Genomic DNA, 21,707 nt, shown 5'->3' with positions numbered 1-21,707 from the left:
TTTCAATTTTTTAAGCATTCGTTTTGGCAACCACATCTCGAACCCTTAAAAAATCATAAAATTTTTGGTTTCTAGAATGAAAACAATAAGTTTCTATCAGGAAGTCAATAATTAATACATTGATCTATCTATATTTAGAGAGATATCGAATATAGATATATATTCCATTTATTAATATATAATTAATTTTGGCTGATATTGTACATACATAAAATAATCCCTTGGATTAGAATCTGTATTCAAGTGTTTACAGTCTAAGTTATGAGATAATTATATGTTAATTTGTAATCAGTTAAATAAGATGTATTTAGCGGAATGAGATTAATGCAAATAATTTAATTAAATATCCTCAAATCAAATACAGTAAAAAACGCTTAATGAGTGTTCATACCCCCCATTGCAATGCAAATGCTGCCCAGTAAATATCAAACGAACGAATTATTTAAGGTACATTTTACTCAAGGTACCACATGTTACCCTATTTATTAAAAGCTTCATAAAACCATAAAAAAATATTTTAAATTAATCATAAAAATGAATAAGGGAGCTTTTTTATTTAAGCCTAAATTAACCCGTACTGCAAATACTTTTCAAATTTGACAGTAATGATTTAAATTAATCAAAATTCATATAAAAATAAAATAGGGCATCCATTATTGTATTAAATTATTAAATTTAAAAAAAAAGAAGAAGTGTGATTACAATAATTATTGATATTAATAATAATAAATGATTCTATTCGTTATTAACCAACATTCATTAATATTTCAATTAGTCATATCGTTTTATTTGACATATACAACATATAATTAGTATTATTAGTGATTATATAGGTTATTATCATAGAAAGAAAATACTCATTTATTGGGAAAAATGACCACTATATATTATATATTTTAAGACATAGCCGAGCTTGTTAAGGAATTATTATACCACGTTTATATGAAATATACATAGTATATTAAGTTTAGTACCAAGTTTGTAAAGCTTAAAAATATCGATGCTACCAAAAAAATTTTGGTATAGGCGTTCATAGAATCATCTAATTAGTCCATTTTCGGTTGATCGTCCGTCCGTCAGTCTGTGAAGACGATAACTCAAAAACGAAAAAAGATATCAAATTTTTACAGCGCACTCATAACGTATATAAGCAACATAGGTCAACTGGGCATGGATCCGTAGGACTCATCTTGTAAACCGTTAGAGATAGAACAAAAATTTTCGTTATCAAAAAATAAACAACTTTTGTTTGAAACATTTTTTTTGTAAACATCACTGTTTACTCACGAGGGCACACATTAGATGGAAAAATTTTATAGTATGTATTTATATGGGATTATCAGTTATGTATGTGTGACATGTATAATGTGATAGAGTAATCAACAGTGTCTATACATGGTATTTCAAAAATTAACTCAGTCAATTGTTTGTTTTCACTTGCTTCATTTTAAAAGTGTGATTTTTAACACAATAACTTATGTAAGAACTCACAATAATGGTAATTGTACAAAAATTAATCGATAATTGAGCTTCATAAAAGTTTTCATCATAAAGAAAATTTATCACAGATTCTGTTTATGCAAAAAACCTAACCTTACGGCTCTTTCCAAAAACAAAACATAAAAAAACTGATTTTTGACGCTTTTACGATATTTTTAGAGTATTTTATTACATTTACGTCACACAAATTGCCTAGTTGACCTAATTGAATACTTTAAAGAAGAAATTACTTCTTGGGTATGTTTTTCATTGAATGATCATTTTCGTTGTATAAGGTTTAACAAATTATTATTAATATTATTTATGAATGTAAATTACAGTAGGTACAGTATTTTTTTTTTATTGGCATTGATAATTTAAATGGATTTTGATGTGGGTGGGCGTTTTTACAAATTAAATGGAGGTGTTTTTAATAAGAATGATAATAATGTGAAATATATATTACAATTTTTCTTTTGAAATATCCAAAAGAAATATTTTAATAATGTATATTTTTATTATTTTTAAATGTTAAACTTGTTTATGTTACTTAAAATGGATAATTTTTGCGTGTTTTTAATTAAAAAAATAATAATAATTAGTTTAATTAATTCCAATTTTTTTTTGAAAATATGTTTAATATTAATAATACATGATAGATTAATAATTGGTTTTTATGTTTTAAATTACTGAATGATTCAGTGTAGGCGAATCAGCTGAATTTATCTCATTTATTTATTTTAACTTGTTTTTCTTTTAGCTTTCAAGGTGAAAAATTTCTTATCTTTACGTTTTCTTATAGAATTATTTTCTTTTCAATAAATCTTTAAAATTCCTTCAAACTTTAATTCGAAAAAACGAAACTAATAAATGGATTTTTATTTAATTTAGGGTGAAACTAATTTTGGATTCAAATTTGTGTAATTCTAGAATCTAAAAGACCTAAAATCATGATTTATTAAAATAAATATATCAAATTTGTTTTCGATTTCGTAATTTTTGTTTGTTTGTTCAAGGTATCTTCGATAGTTTTCTATAAATTCTAAGTAAATTGTCTGCGTTTGAGTGTTCTTCAAAACAAAAACAAAATATCTATTAATAATGTGTAAACTTTATAGTAATTCAGTACAAAGGCCTGTGTTTGTCGTATACAATTTATTATCCCGTAAGATGATGACAAATTTTTGAATACGGTAAGAAATGCATGGCGTTTACTACAATCCTGGTGTGGTATAGAGACAGATACAAGACTACTTAAGTTAGCATAAGTATTGAATAGGGCCATCCACCAGAAGTATTGTGGGTATCGCCAACCAATATCATATTGGTCTTCAAGCCCAATTTATTCATTTTCTTCTGCAAATTTTTCTTTATCTTATCTATGCTTGCTTCTGTTTCCACGTAACGTGATTATGTAATTATTTCAAAGTTTTGCAGGGAAACGGCTTGCTTTTTTTTTTACTTTTGCCTTAAGCAATCTGAATTTTTTCTGATTTTTGATCTGAAATTTGATATAAATACTCCACTGTACGACATTCGGATCAGACTGAATTTTTCAAGCTAGAAATCCATCTAATAATATGATCTCTAAATGTGTCGTAATCTTACGATCTACACTTTGTTGTAAATGATGTTGTTTAATAATATTTATTATATTTTAGTTTGTCATACAAAAAACCACAACGTAATAATAATCATAATAATCATAATGATGGTGGTAAATGCGTAATATTTATAAATAAAATAATTTATAATTAATGTGCGGTTAATAATTTAATAATAATTTGTACAACAACCAAACAAAACCGCTGCGGCGCGTGTTTATACGCATCACAACAAAATAAATAAAATAGATTTTCTTGAAATTATTGTTAAAAAAGAACAATAATTTTAATATTTTTTAATTGGTTCATTTAAAAATGTGTTTAAATTTGTCTCAGCAGTTCAAAAATCGAAGATTAAAAACCAAATAATTATTACAATTAAAAAAATAACTTCTCTTTGACGAGATGAATGTAGAGATGAATGTCTGCCTTGGTTTTTGAAATATCGAAAGCTAAATAATTAAACAAAATTTTCAATTTTCAATATTTTGAAAATTACTCCAGACATCGAAAAATTTTATTCGTACTTTTCTGATATTCGTCAAGCTATGTCCCCACTACCGTGCCCATACATCCTTTAATAGTCGGGCACATTTCCATCGACTAGTTTTGGAGAAATCTATGAAAACTTATCGTCCATTTACCTTTTTTCCATAAGACCAATGTTAAATGTGACTGCTTTTGAAGTCGTTTATTGATTTAAATAATCGGGCAACCCCCTCTAAAATTTTCAAAATTAATTTAGACTTAGTTCAATTTCATATAAAAATAATCAAATGTTTTATCCACAATTGCCTTGGCGCACGTATATTCTTAATTAAAATGATTGTATGAAATTGATTTTATCAAATATGATGTTGGGCCTGGTGACAGAAATAATGAGGCCCGTTTAAAATATGCTAACTAACTGTGTACATTATAGAAATTATAACAAAAGGTCGTTAAAATTATGACAAAACGAAGAATCATTGCAGGGGACGATGTAATAAAAATAAATTTTATTTTTAACAATCTGTAAAATATGGATGTGTAAAATTACACACTTTGCATTCTTTGCTACTAATAAACAACTTTTGTAAACATATGTGATTCATGGTTGCATACTCATCAAAATAATTGATGCATATGGTTTTTCTTTGTATGGGACTTGTTGAAATCATTAAAAATCATCTCTTACAGTTCTCGAGTTCATACAAAGATCATTTTTGGCCATATCTTTGTATGGTAGTTCACTCGTTATAGTCATTCCATAAAAACATGCTCTTATTATATTCTTGTATTATTTGTGAAAATAGTGTATAATACTAAGACATTGTATCTGTATATACATATATTAAAAACACCTATACAACTTGAAATTTATAGGTTGTTTCTTATTTTTGCAAAGAAATGAGTAAGGTCGTTTTCTTGGGTACCAAAAATTCGTCAGAAATGGTAAGAAAAATGTTAAGAACCGTTTTCGAGATATATAGAAAAGTATATATTTTCTTTATACTCGGTATACCTTCTTTATATTGGGTATATCTCATTCCACAAACGGCGAACAAATTAATTTATCCTGTATAAATGAAATATATATCAAGGTATACTAATTTTAGTCCCAAGTTTGTAAAGCGTAAAAATATCGATGATATGATTCAACTAGTGGTGTTGTTAAAGACTCAAAAATTTTGGAATTTTAGTAAACCAAAACAAATCGGGCCCACACTTTTCTAATTTATTAAAAACAACACTGACATTTAACTAGAAAACTACCTTAACTGTGTTTTTAAAATGTAGAAATTAATTATACATATTTTTCTTAATTATAGTATTTTTGTAAATGCATTCAAACGATGACACACTTTGTAAATTATTAAAAAAAGGTTAAAAAAATTGGTACAAATTACATAGCATTTGTATTTTTAATTAAAGACAAAATGCTAGACGGCATTAACTAACCATTTAAGCCGCATAAAGGCAATGCTCTTGTAAAGTTTAATTACTCAGATATAAAAATTTACTCTACTCTTCAAAAAATTTACTCTACTCTTCGAAATTCATTCGAATATATAGGGCAAAAGTTCTAAATTAATGACAGAAAAGTAGGTAGTGTATAAAAAAAATGGGATTGATAAGAATTTGATTAGGGTTTTTCAAACTGACGCATCTCTCGATAGGTCTTCGTTTGTAATTATTTTGGATTAGTTGAAATTGAAAACTTTATCATCTAATACTGGTTTCTGGATATTATTCAGAAATTAATTTTTCTAGAACAATGACATCGAAAAATTTAATTATCTTTCTACATTGAAACTATTTTTTTTTTTCGTAAATATAAAACTTTCAAGCTTTCCAACAAACAAAACTTTATATTATCAGATATTTAATTAAAAAAGTCATAAAAAAAATTATGTTATACAAAAATACATTTTCGTTGGCTATAGTAAGTATATATTATCATACAGTTAAACCTCAATAAACGTCCAATATGATAAGACATCTTAGATCTCATAATGTCGTATGGCATTGTGTGATGAAGAATCGCCATTTTTGATAACATAAGGTGCCAATCTGAAACCTCGGTTTAGAGCACAAAGAAAGCCAAGCTTTAGTGATAAAGAATTTTTGTATATTCTCAATTTCATTTCAAAGTTGGTACTGGTTACAATGATAGTTTTAACTTTGCAATAACTTGAAAACTGCTTAGTTTTCACTTGAATCCTTCTAGAAACTTTGGGCTTAAGTAATAAAGATAACGGTAAAAAATTTCTCGCCAATAACTCGCTGAATGTTGTATTCCATATTCAATCATCTCTGGTATATCGGCGTAGATAAGTGGCTTTTCATATCCCCAAAGAAAATTATCTATCGGAGTTAGATCGGACGGCCTAAGAGGCCAATTAATTAGTGAACTTTTATAAATATTTGTTGAAAAAGAAATTTTCAAATCGATTTACAAATAAAAAATGGTTGCCAACACAAAGTTAACACTCTAAAGAACCACTCTTTAGAAACCATTGAATATCCAGTAGGCCAGGTTTCACTCCATACTCAGTATGCCAGGTCCAAGTTGGACCGTCCAACTTTTTATAATAAATATAGGTATACTGTATATAATAAATAATACATTTTTAATTCATATAATTTGACTTTTTTTTTGTGTTGTTCATAAATAATTTCTTCAATTTATGGTGCTGATTTTAATTAACCTACAAAATGATTTAAAAATGAATTCAGAAATTGAAACAAATTAAAAAACATTAAAAAAAATATATACCCAAACAAAAAATTATTATAACTAAAACTTTTATACAATTTTAATAATAAAAAAAACTTTGCTGTATACAAAAAATATCAAGTTCGTCAGGCAGAAACTGCATAGACTAAAAGAATTTGCCTATAATAAAAATCAAAAGTTGAAAAACACGAAATTTAAAAAAAAGCTCCACAAAATAGAAAATCACGTTGAAAAATGCGGTTTGTTTCTCTGGGAATTTTTAAATAAACAATATCAGTTCATCCACTTGGGAGCTACTTTGCCACAGACAGACAATCACTGTACGCAATGACATTGATTATTTTCAATTACATCAAAATATGGTGGAAGCGATGGGAATAAAAAGAACAATATCCATACTTTGATATTTCCGAAAATCCTGTACAAATAAATTTTAATGAAGGCCAATTAGCATTGAAGAAAACGCAAAATTCATTGTCATTGAAACAATACAAATAGCTCTGTTGTCTCGAATAAGAAAATCGCTTGTGCAAAAAAACAAAATAAGTTTATAAATCTATTGAAATTAAATATGTTGGCCGCCAAATCGGAACACAAGATGCTGTTTTTTGTGTTGTTAAAATACAAACAATAAAACATTGAATTATAAAAACATTATTGGAGCGAGGAATAAACCAAGCATACTGTAATTAATTTGTAAGCTATTATATAAAATAATTTCAATTTTTTATACGGACCTCCAGCTAACAACATTTTAAATATTGTCTTATAATCTAATTCTTGTCATAGATACAAGCATCTAAGTGATAATTATCAACAATAATTTACTTTCTTTTTATTTATAGGCAATTTTATTACAGATATGATATACAAATTACATACTGAACAAAATGAAATATCAATATTATTTCTTTAGCGTGTTTTTTCCCAAACAGTATATTTGTAGATCGTGAGTCTATCTTTTGTCAATAGTCAGTAACTTGCTTCGATTAAACTTATCTAAAGTTTCGTCTTTTTCTTACTAATTATTAACTTAGGAGGCATCAGGTACCTCGGGGGCCGTTTTCATATTGATAATGGTGTTCAGCGGCCTCGAATAACGAGTTTCGGCGAAATATATTACACATTCTCGTAAAACTTCAAGAGGCGAGAGGTATACAGCCCACCCTAGGTACCAAGTACTCCGGCGACAATTTTCCTTGTGATATTCGAGTTTAGTGGCTCCAGAAACCCCCGAGTAACAAAATTAAACTCATTTCCATCGATATTTAATTTCCAGCTTTTCCAGCTTATCCAGATTTTCATTTAAGACTCATCAGTTTTGTTCACAAAATTTGTAGACGTCCGGACGAATCGAATACACAAAACCGCATTCCGATCCATTTTACTGCTCACAAAATAGTCAGTTGACCCGTTTAAGTGCTGTATTTCTACGTCTATTATGACTTTTATATTGACTGCTTGACATTATTAGTCATTTTCTTTGCAAAACAGTTTTGCAAGTTTTGTTAGCTATCGGTCCAAACCTAATTTAGAATCAATATCGGTGTATTTATTGTATTTTTTTTATGGTTTATACAGTGTGGTAATTAAATACCATACCGACATATGCATATATTATTATACCTGAATTACCTACTTCAGATTTAATCAAATATAGGTATTAGATTATTAGATTTTAATTAATTTAATTACGTTTATAATTAATTAATATTATGTAATTAATTATCAAATAAAATACAGTCCAATATGGCGTTAAAATGATATAGTTTAATTAAAACACAAAGATAGTTTTTTATTGATAAATAAAGATTAAATAGAAATTTATTTGTATGTTGCGATAGCGATTGCTTTTTTCTGATGAATGAGAAAGAGAAATTGTTGCAAGACAGTAAATATGCATTTGACTAGGATTGTCACTTCAAAAGTTCCGGGAAGTCGGGAGCTATCTAAACCAAAAAAGTGGGGAGGAATACAGTGACATTTTGCACTTCAAATAAGGAATTTAAAATAAAAGCTACTCAAAACAGTCTTAAGGTAGTACTATCGGTAATACACTTTGCATTCAGAATATAATGAAATTTGGCATAGTTTTTCATTATTATATCATAATTAACCAGTTATATTTTTAGGGGTCTTCAGAGAACTGAAAATCTGAACGTCCAGTTTTGTGAAATAAAATAAAATCTGTGATTTCCCATAAGGATCAATGTTAAAATATCTTTTTTTCAGTTCTCTGAAGGCTCATAAAAATTTACCTGGTTAATTTTAATATAATAATGGACAACTATACCAAGTTTCATTAAATTCTGAATGCAAAATCTATTACCGATTGTGCTACTACCTTAAATAAATAATCAAAAAAATTTTTTATTAACTAAACCGTGGAATCTCCCGATCAAATCAGGAGAGGCAGCAATCCTACCTTAACTTTTTTCGCTGGTAAATCTGCATCTTGATATCTCTCATAAATTCAAAATCATTTTAAATGAAATGAATTATCATTTCCATTGCATGTTTAATTAAAAATGCAAAATAAAAGAACTAAGTTTGTGAATGTCACAAATGTGGAAATAATTAAAATCCCATACAATATTTCTAATCTACTAGGAAATTATGAAATTAATTTGAAAATAATGTAAGTAATTAAGTTAAATTTTATAGAAAAACGAAATGTTTTATTAATATGTATATGAGTCATGTTACATGAAAGATACGTATTATGGTCATCAGTCATTTTCTGTTTTTCCAAACTGACGTCTTTACTGTGGAAAAATTTCAAGAAATTTAAAAGTTTTCATAAAAAAAAAACAGCTTTTTATTAAACAATAGTGTTTTGTCAGTGAACTTTGTAAGTTCAAGACAGAAGAATATCGGTAAATGAATTATTAAAATATGACTCCATTGACAGAATATGCGAATTCACCGACAACCAAAGAAATATCCGGCGGCGATCGGGAGGTTGCCCAGGGTACCTCAGACATTCTGGGCACTTGATACCTCGAAAATCAATTTTGACGGGGAAAACGTTCACCTTGAGCATCAGATACGTCAGAGAACAATTCTGTCCCGATATACGTCTTCAGCGACCCCTAAAACCCCCGAGTAACGAGTTTGGTCTGTTTATGCGACGAATTTCCCGAAAGCTCCAAGATACAACGGGGATACCGTTCACCCTGAGCATCAGGTACGCCAGAGACCAATTCTGTCCCAATATTTGTGTTCAGAGACCCCAAAAAACCCTCAAGTAGCAAGTCATTTGGAATCATTTTCATCACCAGTAATCGAATTTAATTACTTATGCAAATTTCATTTTTTTAATTTCTTTTAAATCAATTTAGGTTAAAAATTTTCCTGACGATCTATTGAAAGCTGAAAGCCGCATTTAAATCCGTCTTACGGTTTAAATTTTCAAACTTCAGTGCTTCGTTTCTGCGACTATTTACCAAATTAGATCAGTCATTATATCAAAGAACACGTTTTCTCACAAATCTTTAAGCACATAATCTCGCATGCATGTTTTTTGTTCTTGTAAAATAGATTTCAAAATATTTAAATTAAAATTCTATTTTAAAAATCATGTTTTTTCATATATTTTTATTATTTTTTGACATAAACAAAAAAAAAGGTTTTTTATTAATTTCATCATCTTGATGAGATGGATGCTCTTTTCATGCTGATGATGACACCATGAAATTTCCTCACTTTGTATATAAATAAATAAAATAAAATAAAAATAAAAATACCAAGCAGAAAAACATTTTTTATTACAAACTCAGGAAGAAGAATGAAAATGAAATGAAATGAACCTAACTATAAAGTTTATTAATATATTTGTTATGTTTAATCAAACGCTAGCGCTAAGAAATCTGTCGAATATAGTCTAGCGATCTGCCGTATATAGATGTATTTCAACTATTTTATTTCTTAATCTTGAAGCTGCTTTTTAGTCGGTGGAAGAAATTTTCCATCAAAATTCAAGGTTCTTTATTTAAAGGCTGTTGTTTAAAATGACGTATTTTTTTAACTATGTTCCTTATCGAACGTTCTAATTTGTGTGTGGGCTCGAAGGTAAAACGAAAAAATTAGCAACAAAAAAGGACACCAAAAACCAACCTAGGTCATTTAGGAAACTAAAACTTTTTAGTATAGAAAATAGATTCATTTTTGAAAGAGTTTTGAAAGTGAGTTATCAGAAGTTAAAGATAATATAGATAATTTAAAGTACAAGGAAATTTTATATTTTGTCATACGAAATATTCTGAGTTGACTACTAAATCAGAAGTATGTCTTTTTTAAACTCATATTATAATTAATTCATACAGTAAAGGGTAAAAGTAGCTATAAAATTATATTCTTTCAAGAATAAAACAAGTACCAACAAGTACAAACAACTTCTAAAACTAATACCTTAAATTTTCAGAAGAATATCTTGTAAATAAAGAAGTAAGCTCTACATTTATAATATACGATGATATGAAATGAACATAGTTCCTATCGGGTGCCCCGCAACACCTCTAATTCTCGTTGATTAGAAACTGATAATTTTATTTTCAATTTGGAACTTTCATGACTAATTCCCAATGAAATAAAGAAATAAAAATCGTACAAAAATGTGTAAAACAGATTATTAATCATATTTCTAGAACAATTTTAAAACGTAGAACGAAATTGTTTGTCCTTTTTTTGAATAAGAATCTATTTCTAGAGCAAATTTTTCTTCCAAAAGATACAAAAATTGGTCGTTTTAACGATTTAATAAGTAGTAGTTTTAAATATCGATTAAAATCGCCTACTATTGGTAATATCTCGGGTGCAAGTTGATATCTCAGTAACTTCCTAAGAAAATTCATTTTCTCACATTCGTGCAATATAAATTGAAAACTATCGTGTGAATATACATGCCTTTCTTTTATTAATATCATCAGTCAGTCTCAGTTCAGTAGTGAATATATACAAAAATAATTCTATTATATTCGTAATATATATATTTTTTTTTATTATTTTTATATATTTCATTATATTATATTATTTATTTCAATGATTCTTGCTTGTTCTTCCTACTTCATTGAGTTTTGGTTGAAAATTTGTTTGTATCTAGTTTACGTTTTAGTGATCCGTATCAAAATCTATTTATGTACAATTTTCATATAAAGATTCATTAAAAATAAATTTGGATATTTGGCTATAATAATGATATTTCTTTTATTGGTGAACAAATTGATATAAAGTTTTAAATTTAATTATTCTAACATCTTGATTAAATTTATTTCTGCAGCAATATTTGCTAATTCTGTTTTACCGTTCTGAAATTTTTTGTTAAACAAAATCGTAGAATGTTAATCTTTCATGATCCTCATAGATACCGTGAAATTGGTCTAGAAAAAGAGACCAAGAAACTAGATCGAGAATTACAAAAGTTTAACGAACTGCAAAAGTAATATTTTCCCGAAAAAATGGTTGAGTGTTAATGGAATGATAAGTATTGTACATTATCTCTAGAATTGCTACGGTTAAGTGTAGGTAAGGCGAGTCATTGTGAAATTGATCTAATCGAGATGCTAAAAATGGTCGAGTTTATTTAAATATGGAACAAATAATCAAAAAAATAATTATTACTAAACTCTGGAGGATTTATGTTGATATCGGGAGTTGGAAGAAATTATACGATTTCTGGAGTCTCCTGATCAAATCTGAAAAAGTTTCAAACCTAATAATCTTTTTTGTAGACCGTATAAGATCCATCTGTTCTGGAAAAGACCTTTTTCTGTTACAGTAGACATTTTCAATCAATTTATTCTAGTGAGATTCCTTCTGGATCACATCGCAGCTGTTCTCTCCATACACTTAATCGTTTTTATTTATTTCTGTTTTGTTTTATTTATTTGTTTACTATTTCTGGTTTGCTTTTTAATTAAAAATATTTGTACATTTAAAAAGAATTGTAATTATTTTTTTTTTTGGTTTATTTTTGGTGTCTATGTTACATATTGTATACACAAAAAATAAAAATGTATTCCATATTTATTAAACACGTACTTTTTTGTTTACATTTTTAATTTAATATGGATTTAGTTTTTTTGAAATTTTGTTTTTACGATATATTTTAATAATTTTTTATCTCTATACAATAAAAAAAAAAGACTTATACACGGGAAAAATAGTGGCGAATAAAGCTGGTGATACTGACCTGATAATGGCCAAATTGTTCCGATAATCTCTCTGCCCACAGAATTTTCAGTTATATCGTGGAAACAATATATCCTATCATCCATTGGAGCATATATTTAAATTTTTTGGGTTAAAATACCTCTATAAACTGAGTTTTATTCGAATCAGAAACAAAAAAATTTTCCGGAAATTTTCGGTTTTTTCTTAAGGGGTACCCCTTAGAAAAAATTGGAAAAAATTTCCATTAAATTTTGTTTATGGTAGTAGTTTTACCCAAAAAATTCAAAAATTTGCTCCATTGAACGATAAAATAAATTTTTTTCGCCATAAAACTAAAAATTCTGTGAGAAAAAAGCTTTCTCGGAGCAAATTTGATGAAAATTCTGCAAATGGTCTAATGATCCTACCGAGTGAATTTTTGAATACTCCTATAAACTGAATTTATGCGAATCAGAAATATATTCCCGAAATTTTCGATTTTTCGAAGAAATTTGAACAATAAAACTTCTTCTTTTCCGGAGTGATTTTAGGTTACATGTTAAGGAAAATAATTGACTAATTATGAATTGATTTCGATTTTTTCGATCTAAAGACAAACTCAAAATTAATACAATAGAAAAGACTCCCAATCTATCCAAAGAGCTAGCTGTTTTGAAGTAGTAAATTTTTATTTCGTCCCTTGACTCGTTTCGCCTAGTTTCTCTCTTCCGGATCCACTAGCACACAATGTACATCGATGATAAAGTAACTTAATTATTAGCGTACGTTTTTACAAAAAGTAAACATAGAAACAAATTATTAAACAATATTTTGTAAACATTTTTCAATCAAATTCAGATTACAATATTTTCTACATACATACAATATAGGCAATATTATTTATAACATACCTAAATGTAATAAATATTGCCTATCGTCACACATACAAGTATAAAAATTTATTGGCATATATTTCAACGTTAAAAATAATAAATATATATACAGTCAAACCTGGATAAGCGAGAGTTCAAGGGAGCACAATCTCATTCTCGCTTATAGAGGTTTCTCACGAACCCGAGTTTCTCGCTAATGCAGGTACATGAGTAGCGTTTCTCTCTTATAGAGGTACACAGCAATAACAAATACCAGCAAGTACGAATGTAGTAAATTGTAGCTACAGTTCATCCTTAATAATATAAATAAATAAAGCTCGACTGTCGCTTAAAGAGGTTTAGATAAGTAGCAGTCTCACTTACGGAGGTCCATAAGAGAAAAACGACTCTCTCTCTTACAGAGGTTTCTGTTTCTCGCTAATAGAGATTTTGGGAGCTTAAAATAAACGGGTCCTGGCTATTACTCTCACTTATAGAGTTTTCTCACTTATCCAGTTCTCACTTACTCAGGTTTGACTGTATATAGATATATAGAAGCTTAGAAAATGATATTTTAAATCCTAGAACGAACGACTGAGATTATTTCATTGGTTTGATTATTGTTTATATCCGGCTCCGGCATATATATTTATGTTATATAGTGTGATAATATTCCGTTTATTATTCTAGGCGTAACACTATTGTAGCGGACGGACGTTCATGGAGACGACAGCTTGTCAATATATGTATATATGTTTAGAATAAAAATTTATTAGATCAATTTCTTGAGAAATGATCGTGTTCGAATTGATCGTATCTCTTTGATTAAATTAGTTTTTACGGAATATAATGTGAAAAAATGTTCATTGATTACCGACATGCGCCACACGTATTTGTGACTCTTATCAAATGTATAAAAATTAAAACTGTGGGTAAAATTTGATAAAACAAGTGGTCGATTTTGTTTGACCTCGAATAGTTTTTTTTGTGATATTGGTAATCTAGAAAACCATGCATTTTAGTATGGCGCTGAAAAATAATCTATCGCATTCACGTTTTCACAACGCAAATTTTATCTAATTTTCGGTAATCGAAGTATCCAGGAAATACCATGAACTTTGGAATATGGAAATACTACCATTACACACACAAACTTAAAATATGTTTAATTTAGAAAATAACAGAAGTTTTCATATTAATAAGGAATAATTTTAGAAAATTTGATTCAAATTTATGAGATTTCATGAACAAAAGTTGGAAAATTACCTAAAAATCGATTTGATCCAAAAAAAATTCATCGTTAGTGTTAAAAACGAAGTTTTCCATGAAATATTTTGGTATGAATAATATTGAATTAACCAATTTCTTTTTGAATTTCAGATTTCAACCAACATTGTGGCATCCAGTAAGTAATTTTCTAGAATTTTTGTCTAAATAGTCGTAATGAAAAAATTTAAGAAGAGTGGGTAACAGCTTCTTTTTCGAGTTGAGTAATAATAATGTTACTTCCCTAAGCCAAAACGTAAAATTTCTCTTATAACGCCAGGACATCCAAAATTTTGGCCGTGGTCTATATACTATTTTCCTTGATTCTTTATTCCTAAGTACGGTCTTCCTGGCCACATTTAATTCCGAGAAAGGCAACTTATGTATTTGGATTCAACCCAAAAATTTGGATTTCCTGGCGTCCGTGATATTGAAGGACTAATTGAAAGCAACCAATTCTGACCTAGCGTTTAAGTCACTAGCTCGAGCACATCCAGATAAATGTTGCCGGGAAAATAGTACTTTCGCCGAGGGTATCAAAAAAAAGTATTTGACACATACACGCAATTTGTTCACAATTTCAAGGTTTTTAATGTTTTGGTGCAGAACCTAATTTTTGGGAAATAAAATACAGCTCGTGGTACTGGCTAATTTGAAATGATGATAAAAATTTTCGAATCCGAGTGGTAGTTTCCAGATATATTAGCGTGCTTATACAAACACAAACTCTTTAGTTTTATTATAGTGAATAGATCAAAGACAAAATGTGATACAATTTATTAAAATGATGTTACAACTAGTGTGGTCCTGGCATTAATTATTTAATTATGTGTGTGTGTCTTATATGTTATTTTGTATAAAAACAAATAATTCTTTAATTAATCTCATTTCAACTCTCTGCTGTTATATTCATTGAAGCATGTGAGTGAACTTCAAAAATATATCAAAAAATAAAAACAAACAAATCTTTGTGATATAAAGAAGAAAAAAAAAAGCTATGAAAGAAAGATTCAGAGAGAGAAAAATGAATGACTGTGATGGACAGACGGATAGAGAGAGTGACTACCGTATACTCGAACAACTTAGTGCCCTTTTCTTTCACAAATGTTTGTTTTGATTGATAGATTACTGTACAGCGAAGTTCACAAAAAATTGTTTCAATTAGAAGTTTGAATGTATTATTATTTATAGTCATTCAGAATGAAAAGTGTGGTATTGGCTGACAAAATTGCTCCGAGATTTTCAGAAAGTGTATGTGATTTTTATGGATATTTCAGAAACTAGTAGAATAATCGTCCAAATTACCCGATTTTTGTATCTTTCGAGTCCAACTTTGCTCTAGAACTATTATTTACCCAAGTTGTTTTAGAATTTTCTACATTTTTCGCAATTTCTATAGGGAGTAGTACCTTTGAAAAAGTCGAGAAAGTTACAATTTATTTATTTCGGTATTTAATGAAACTTAGTGGATAAGGTAATTTTGACCTAAAAAATACAAAAAACGTGTCTATTTAACGTTTGGTTGAATAATTTTTGAAACATCGCCTAGAATCCAGTATGAAAAGCTGTTATTTCGAAGCGATTCTGAAGCTACCTCAAAAACCACTGATCGAATCTTCAAATGAGCTATATGTTTATGTTTTTGGGGTTCTAATTTCATTGTATAATCCAATGATAAGAAAATTTGATTAATTTTGCGATTGAACGACAATTTTTCGAGGTACATAGTAAACAAATTCCTTCGGGATATTACCCCTTGGATGTGATTTTAGTCAATATCTCAGAAACTTCTATCCCAATCGTAAAAAGAACCATTTTTTTTAAACTTTTGGGTCAAAATTACTCTAGAAAACGATTTTTTTCCAAATGGAAAACAAAATTATTTTTCCGATGATTTGAAAAAATCGAGAAATATACATATAAAATTTAGTTTCGAAATTTGATAAAACTCTGAATATAACAAAGTAATTTTGACTCATTTAATACAAAAATTGGGTTTATTTAACGATTGAGTAAATATTTTGTTGAATTTTCGCCTTAAATCAAGTACGAATACCTTTAATTTTGGAGATATCTGAAAAATTACTCATCTTATCGTCAAATAAAGTGGACGTTTATATTTTTTGGGGTTGCACTTTAAACCATTTTAAACCATTTTCCTTCGGTATAATGATATTCTTTAGGATATTAAATTCCAAATTAGTTCATTTTTTTCGAGCCTGTGTTGACCAATAATAAGTTAAAAAAAAGTTAATAACAAATACACAGATCTATGTAAACATTATTGTAATCACCGGATATTAGTTTGACCTTTCTCATTTCAAGTGTAGCTGTTTTTTTTTTAATAATAAAAAAAAAATTTGTGTATATATAAAACATATCCATCCGGTCTTTATGTCCATATAATAAGGGCCGTTTGTCTGTCATGTCAGTCAATGTGTGTCTATCTATCGGTTGATTTATCTTAGTACAATTAGAATTAAATTATGTGAATACATTTTTGTTTCTAGCCACGGTGCCCGTCGGCATATAGGGGAGAATAGCCATCGAATCGTTCCCTTTTTAACAGAACAAGTACACCAATCTTATTCTAGGATATGGCGCGTCAAAATATCCATTCCGCGTAGTAAATAAAAACTCCTGAGTCATTGTGACATGTTTATCCTAACTGTCTGGAAGTAACGGTAAGTTAAAGACTCCATTTTTTATAAACCGAAAAAAATTGTGGCAGACAAAAATTTATGGCATTTCGGTTAGGGGGTGGTGGATACAATTTTTTTTTATGAAAAACCACATAAAAATTCCACGATTACAAATTTAAGCAAATAATTACATAAAACACAATAATTAGGTAATAATCCAGTTTATGTTGGGTCTTTTAAAACATCCGGTACCTACGCATTAAAATAAAATATTTTTATACAGAAAAAAATTTACAAAATTATAGTTTAATTTGATTTTAATTGCATTTTTAGTCAATTTTTTTTTGTTCCTTTGTGCTCTGTTAAAATAAAATTATAGTAGCCCAGAATTAAATAATTTGTTAGTAAACCGTAAAAAACAATTTATAATTTTATTTGAAATGTCCACACAAAAAAATAAAAAATTATTATCAAGGAATGAACGCAATGGATGGCACTGCTTTTATTTCAAAAATATAGTGAGATATTTGAATTTATTGCGAAATATGAGTTTGTGTATGTAGTGTACAAAATAAGGTTTTTATGATGAGTTATAAAAATACGAAAACTTTTTTATTATAAGGTTTACGAAAAAAAGTTATTCTTTATAAAAAGCTCTGCTTTCGAAAATATTATCATTCAATTATTCACTTTTGACAACTTATGTAAAGAGTGTCCACAAATTGAGAAATTTCGATAGGAATGTTAAGAAATGTAGGCCATTTTAAACAGAAAATAAAGGAAACGGTTCAAGAAATCACTCTCGAGATATGTATCAGTGTATTTTGGAGGACTGTACGAAGGTGGGAACGTTGAGGCAAAAACTAACTGAAGATATTATTTCTTTAGTGTGAGAAAGTACTTTCTTTCTCGCACTAGTATGGGAAAAATTTCAATATACTATTCTCGAATAACTATTTTTTTTTTAAATTTTGTTTTATGTTAGAGTTACAAATCTAGGAAGCCTCCCTGTAACTGGGAATCAAAACATATAATTTCATTAAGGAATTTTTGTTTGAAATAGTTTTGTAAATATATTATTGACTTAAATGTTAGCAGCTGTTTCAAAAACATATTTTTCGTTTTCACATACATATCTCGGTGACATGAAAAATTTTGTGAATGATTATTGTATAAAAATAAATCAAAAAATTTAATGTTTATTTGTTTTTAGAACTGATTTCAGTTTTCAAGATTAAATATTTAAATTAGAAATATTTTTGTCGTAACAACTGTACCAATACACAATCATGTTTTACAGAAAAGAAAATATAATAAAATAAATTTCTCTTGAAATGATTATTACATTAATGTTACATTCCAGAATCTTATTTCATTCTATAAATTATCAAAATAAATAAATGTAAAATAAAATGAATAAAGAAGATAACTCGTTAGACGTAAATTCAAGTCAAGTTTTCGAAGATTCGGTAAAATTGGTATCATTTATCCTCTCCAAAAGTAAAGATATCAATTAATCATCTAATTATACGTTTTTTGTGAAGAATTCATATTTATTCTCTGTACGGTTTAGGAGAAATTAACTATCAAAGTCAATGTTATTACCAACAAAAGTTTTTCATTTTTATGCACAGTTCTTAATTTTGATATAATTTTAAGGCAAAAAAACTTGAGGAACATTAATTAAAGTTTTTTATGTAAATGGTAAAACATTTTTAAAAGCACTGATTGATTAAAAAACCAACATTTAGTACGATTTCTTCACATACCACCAAAAAATCGGGAAAATTAAATATCTCCGACTGAGATTTCACAATCAACGATTGGGAACTCGTTATCCCAGAGAAATTTCTGCCGATATCTCTTAAATATTTTCACGGGTAACAATAAGTGTTTCTTTATAGACTGCTTAGTTAAAAAAGTTCAAGGGCTTTGAATGTGCGGTTCAAATTTTTCTACGGATCCCAAAGATAAAAATATATTTAGAAAAACTTGAACAACAAAAAAAGTAATAATAAAACTAAATATTATGTAACTCTCTTACTTAGAAACACTAGAAACACAGTGTGGCAAATCCAGTTAAAATAAAAAACATTGGACTAAACTAAACACAAAAACTAAAATAGTTAAAGTACAAAAAAAAGAAAGAAAACACGATATATGAAACAGTTTTCTGTATAAACGAAACTAAAGCTAAATATACGAAATCGAATGGATTAAAGAAGATACACATATATGCTCGAAACGAAAAACCTGTTAAAAAAAGTGGCAGAAATCATTTTGGATCTAAGTTATTTGGCTTTTTTGTTTTCGAAAAACGGGTAAGTCTCCGATCTGGACATCAATTGTTCGAATAACTTCACAAAACATTTATAGCCTAATTCCGAAAATTCTCATTCATGTTTACTTCCACAAATTTTTTCTGTTTTGTAAAGTGAAGCGTCACGATTTTCATATATTTTAAGACACGACAGGCTAGTCAGCAAAAGCCTGTGTGAAACTAACAGTGATAAATATCAACAATAATTTACTAAATTTTTATTTATAGGCAATTTTATTACAGAAATGATATACAAATAACATAATGAACAAAATTAATGTTAATATTATTTCTCTGTTTTTTCCTTAGCGTATATTTTTAGACTGGGAGTCTATTTTTCGTTAGGAGCCAGCACGATTAGCTTGAAACTCATGGAATTTGATACAGGATTAAGGAAGATATCGCGTGGACAGGAAAAACCGGATTGAGAAATAAAAACCAATAGACGGTATATCAAGACACTTTCGGTTCTGTATTGACGATACAAATGCTATGTTTAGCATTAAGAAAACAAATTTAAATCGTTATATTTCGAAGTTAACTTGAATGAAAATTATTGAGTAAACTTTGAAATGTTTTTTTGTAGAAATTTCCAACACATTTCTCGAGATGGGGATTGGTCTATTAGAATAGTTTTTGAATTATACTGAGCCTACATCGTACATCGGATAAATCACTTTTTGGATTACAATTTCGAAGACCAGATGAACATACGTTGAACAGACAAACAGACAGACAAAAGAGAGTTAACAGTAGTTGTACCTAGTGAATACAGTGCGATGATGATGATTATGATATAATGTACCATATTTCATAACGACCTTTTTACATGAAAAACGTATTTTGACGTGAAAATGTATAAAAATGTATGTGTATATGTGTTGTATATGTGATGATATATGAGTATTTTTCAGTTATAGTTCTGTACAAAACGTGTTCTATACATTCGTATAATATGTTCTTCTTTCGATGTATTTCTATGTATGTTCACCAACCAACGAATATATTTCATATGCTTAATTTTCAAAATGAACCATTTTTTTTAGGAGACCGTATCTTTATAGTTTCTAAAGGCAGCATTCTGGTCTAGAAATTTGAAGAAATTGATTTTTTGTGTGAAAATTTTTAAAGGTTAGACCCTTAAGAATATGTCTTTAAACGGATTTTTCAAAACTCGAATTATTTTCGGACAAACAGTGGACTTCAAAAGAAGGCAAAACAGCTCGGTTAGCAGAAATAACTTTGTAAGACATTGCATTTGAAGTAGAGAAAGGCCCAATGTATGAGGATCTGGGATCGCTGATTAATCCAAAGTGAGTTATATTATTATCCGAGTTACTCTGCCGAAATCTGCCTCTCAAATTTAAAGTTTTTCTTGAAATTGCATTTTTAGAGGTGGTTGATATGATATCTCAAGTTCTACTCAACCGATTTTTTTGAATTTTGATGGGAAACGTCTGAATTTTGGATTTCAAAAAAATTAAATTTTTTCATAGCATCAAACTCAAGCGTTTTTCGAGAAACTAACAAGAAAAATAGTATTTTAGCCTTTTGAATCGTAAAAATCGACCTTGTGTGTGAATCCACTGTACAATATTACATTCCATACACAGAAATTACATGTATGAATCATTTCACTAATTTTATTTGTAAATTAATTCTAGAATTAGAAGTGATCTACTTTTTACAGGTGATATGCCTATAATTGATTTTTTATTATTTTATAATAATTACAAATGTTAATTCATACAAACAGAATTTACGACATAGAATCTGCGTAAACTTAGCGAATAATATTAGTTTTCTATAGCCAAATATTTGATTAAAACTACCTGATAATCGTCAACAGCTTAAAACGTCGACAGCTAAAAAAATTCATATAACAAAAATTATTTAGAAATATTTAAAATATAAGATCCAATTGATTTTAAATCAAATATTTTATCAAAACCATACAATAATCGTTAATTTTGTCAGTGTCCGATTTTCGTCAAAATTACGAATTTCTTAGAAACGATGAGATCCAATAGTTTTTCTCTATTTTCATGAGTTTTCAGCACATTACGAATTTGTAAGGGCGTTGACGCGTCAGAAGAGTAATGAGAGGTTTTAATGCCTCGATTATACTGTTTAACTAAATAAACATACAAATTT

At 28.2% G+C, this 21,707-nt stretch overlaps 1 protein-coding gene across 1 annotated transcript in view; it reads left to right on the top strand.

Annotated features, from left to right (window-relative positions):
* LOC123301777 (rho-related GTP-binding protein RhoN-like) overlaps window positions 1-21,707 on the top strand; it is a 102,309-nt gene that overhangs the window by 7,479 nt on the left and 73,123 nt on the right. Inside the window, exon 2 of the mRNA XM_044884676.1 lies at window positions 14,706-14,730. The gene's annotated coding sequence lies outside the window, so the exon portion shown is untranslated. The remainder of the gene's footprint in view (window positions 1-14,705; window positions 14,731-21,707) is intronic.

The sequence above is a fragment of the Chrysoperla carnea genome, chromosome 5, assembly GCF_905475395.1.
Source record: "Chrysoperla carnea chromosome 5, inChrCarn1.1, whole genome shotgun sequence".
NCBI lineage: Eukaryota > Metazoa > Arthropoda > Insecta > Neuroptera > Chrysopidae > Chrysoperla > Chrysoperla carnea.
This window is presented reverse-complemented; position numbering and strand designations above follow the sequence as displayed.